This window comes from Pocillopora damicornis, chromosome 9 (genome assembly GCF_964200805.1).
Source record: "Pocillopora damicornis chromosome 9, jaPocDami1.2, whole genome shotgun sequence".
Classification (NCBI taxonomy): Eukaryota; Metazoa; Cnidaria; class Anthozoa; order Scleractinia; family Pocilloporidae; genus Pocillopora; species Pocillopora damicornis.
Genome location: NC_142678.1, coordinates 18598391 through 18602354, shown reverse-complemented (window position 1 = coordinate 18602354; position 3964 = coordinate 18598391). Strand labels below are relative to the sequence as shown.

Below are 3964 nucleotides of genomic sequence, written 5' to 3'. Positions count from 1 at the left end.
CTACTGAAATCGTGAAACCCTTGATTGTCGGCAACTCAAGTAAATGTATAAATGAAACCTAAATGAAAAAAAACAGCCATGATTTTTTCTAATACAGGCATACATGTCACGAAAATTGTCAGAATTAGCATTTGAGTCATCTTGGCAAATGTGACTGTAGATAAAGGCAAAAGACTAGTAGGTAATGGTGCAATTTATCCCATTGCAAGAGGTAGAGAAATTTTGACAACAGCACACCCACATTGCCCTAAATTACAGTTTTAGTGAGCTGAAAATCACCATCTTAGATGTTTGGAGCAACAATATCAATGAAGTTATGACAAGCTTAAGGCCCTAGGCAAAATTACTTATTAAGTAGTATCTCAAGAGGACTGGCCACACATTATCATGAAATTCTGTTATTTTGGTTCATTATCCAAAAAAATTCATTCAACAAGGATAAAATTATCACATGGGGGGGGGGGGAGGGCATTACCATATAAGCTTGTGGGAGGGGGTCAACAGCAGAAATATCAATGCTTGAATCTGCGGATTTAAATAATGTTTTTTTTATGGTAGCATTTCATACCATGCAGCAAATCATTGTTTTGCCAATAAGTAGTTGTTGTTTAAAGATGACAGATTCTGAATCTTCTGTGGTATTTAGGGTTGTTTGGCAGGGCCTATCTATGAACAAAATTAAGGGTTGAGGGGCACACTTAACCTTTCAAATATATAGATCCTTTTATTAATCTATAGGAAAAAGTACTTATTCTGGCAAGTAATGTTCCACATTCTGCTAACCCTTTATTAATGGAACACTACCTCCAGTATAAATTTACAAGATTCCTCAACTCAAGTGATATCCAAAAGGACATCCACACTTTTTCCACTGAGGTGCAGATCTGTAATTCCAATTTTCAATCAAGTTCTTGCACTCTTTAAACACTTTTGAAACCTTATTTTAAACAAATTTGCAAACAGAAAAATTCTCCCCTGCAAGCCTGAATTTTTCTAAGCCTTTAATTTTCATCACTGCATAAGAAGTCATGTTCATTGCTGCAAAGATTGCTTCCATATTTGCTTCTTTGTCTGCAGTTCACAAATATGATTTTCATCTCCATTGTTCATAATCAAAATAACAGGCTCATTTTCAAAGCATGACATGACTGCTGTGCAAAATTTTATCATCTCAATAGTAATGTGTTGGGGAGTTGGCCTAATTCTTCTTTTTGAACAAAATTACATTGCAACAAATAGAAAAAAACCCTTTTCAAAAAATTAATGTATCTCCTATGATGAATAAAACTGGATTTTTAAAAAAAGTCCTCAGTTGATTGTCTTGGTATATATTTGTTGCTACATCTTTTAAAATTATTTCCATTGGCTTCCTCATCTATTCTCAAACAAGAGACTGTGTCAGGACATTAAGTCTCACCTGTGTGGACTGGTAATTCAGCAACTGCTTCTTCCTTGAACATCATATGTGCCATATTAGATATCTAGTTTTGATGACAAATAAGCTTTAATTTAAATCCATAATAAACATAGTTTCTAAATTTGTCTCCCACCCTTCCCCATGTCCCTAACTGTGCCAATTTTCCCACCCCTCCCTGCAAATTAAGGGTATCTGATTTAACCTATCTTTTGTCATCTTGCATGCAAACAGGAAACAACCAATCACAATCCATAAAATATACAGTCTACCTTTAATTCTCAGCAGGAAATCATTCAATGATAGTTGATGTTCTTTCAATTCCTTATATCACAGTTACTAGCTGCTGGGTTCATTATCACACATACAATTACATTGTACTGCTTTGAAGAGATACTATGTCAAGCCCAAAAACAACAAAAATGACATATTTAATTCTGGCACATAAAAATCAAAATGCAAACATCTTGACAAATACATAATTCTTATAAGAAATTTGTAATGCCAGAACATAATAATAAATTTTTTTTTAAATAAAAATTAGGCTGCCTGACAGAAAACCAGCTAGCTTAAAGACAGATATGATGACCAGCAAAATAAGATACTGGGAGGGATGGGAGGGAAAAAAATAACTTCTAAGAATCCAAATGCAGTATATGTATATGTAGTGCTACTGAGCTCAGAGCAATAGAGCAACTGATCTAATTTACTAAGTCATAACTAAAAGTACCTATCATGACATCTTTGTAATTTTCCTCACAAGGGAACTTAACTTAAGCAGGACAAGTCTACCCAGGTTAAATTACTTGTATTAAGTAGGCTATCTTGATCACAATTAAGATGCAGGACTGTTCCAATCTGAACCTAAGTTTGGTATGTTTGTAATTTAGAAGCACATCACCCAGAAGTAGGTGATATATTGTTTCCCATAAACTGCATAAACTGCTTTAACACCAAGCAATGATTGGAACAGGGAAAGCCCTTATTGTCATAAGATTACTTATTAACTAATATTTTCACAAATGCACAACTCTTATAGGATATATATAAGCTGATAATAAAATAATACTCCAAGCCCATAAAGCTGGAGATTGTGGTTTAAAAGGTTGATTAAAAAAACTAACTACTGGAAAGGATTGTATTAATGGCAAGGATATTTACAGATTCTAACTGAACAGAAAGTGGAACCAAGGTAAAGGAGTACAGAGTATCAGAGTGTTAATCACCAAGAATCTTAATGAGTTCCACATGCACCTCAGAATGAAAGGCAAAAGAGGCACCCCCGCCCCCTCTCCCACCTAAAGGAGTGACTGGCAAAGTCCTTGGTTGGCAAAGCAAGGGAAGTGAGGATGTCCCCAATGAGCTGTATAAGGGAAATAGGGTCTTGCCATGTGAAAGCCTAGGAAGGAAGGGTGGTGATGGGAGAGTAATGAAAGATAAGGCCCACTGAGTAGCTGTGACTGGAAAAAGGGGGGAACCTGTTATGAGGCCCATTAAGGGGATTTGTACCACCTTTTCTCAAAATAGAATGATTTTGCTTCAGGGGATAGTCACAGGAGCCCCCTGACAAAAAAATGGAAAATCTGAGCAAAGGAGTTGTTTGAAGGGGTCAAAGGAATGTGCAGAACAAGCTCACAGATGCCTTTCCTGGAGTATCCCAAAAAAGGACACCAAACTGATTGCCCAGAAAGAAGCATCAAAGCTAGAATGTGGGCTAAGCTTCGAGATACGAAGAAGAATGTCTGGGGTGATAGGATGCTTCTGAGCAGGCACTCACCCTTTGATTTAATGTGATATCAGGATAACATCCTTGACCCTTTTTGTGGAATAAACTATAGTTATTGTGAGGAGAAGTTGAAAGTTAATCAAACAGTAATTACTGAAATCTACCAAGAGTAATCAGTACTAGGGATAAAAAATTTACCCAGGAATTAGGGCCAAACCAACAAATATCAATACCATATATTTCAGTTTAAAGAAAGTTTTGCTATTTAGGCAGCCTGAGGATTTCTTGAATTTCTATAGGCCGACGTAAAAGAAATTAAATCTTCAGAAATAAAATGAAATTAAGAATTTAGAGGCTATAGGTTTTATTTAAAATGGAATATAAAATATTCCCTTTTTTTTTTTTTTGAGAGGGAGAGAGAGAGAGAGAGAAGAATTTAAACGGCTGATCTTTTATTATCTCCGATGAACGTTCTAAACTTTTTCTCTTCATCGATCCCGTACAAAGTTAGTATTCTACGAAACATTACATTACTTCTCACTAAAAGTCAACTTAAACTTAAAATTTTACTTCCCCCTCAATACATGTAAGCTCTCACAAGATCAGCCCTTGCTTTTACCATACATTTGGCAGATATACGGTATCTATTTGTCACACATTCCTTCATGCATCTCCTTTCCGTCCCCTGACACGAAGTAGCAGATGAAAACATGGCCTCCAGGGATTTTCAACTTCCCGCGGATTTGACCTAAACAGTAAAGCAAAATATCTTTCAAGCAAAACATCACACCACGTAGGATACACATTTTTAGGATAGAATAATA

General features: G+C 35.8%; 1 pseudogene; it reads right to left on the bottom strand.

Moving 5' to 3' along the window:
* Window positions 1–2390: 2390 nt before the first annotated feature.
* On the bottom strand, window positions 2391–3376 carry LOC149040492 (uncharacterized; annotated as a pseudogene).
* Between the last annotated feature and the right edge of the window lie 588 nt (window positions 3377–3964).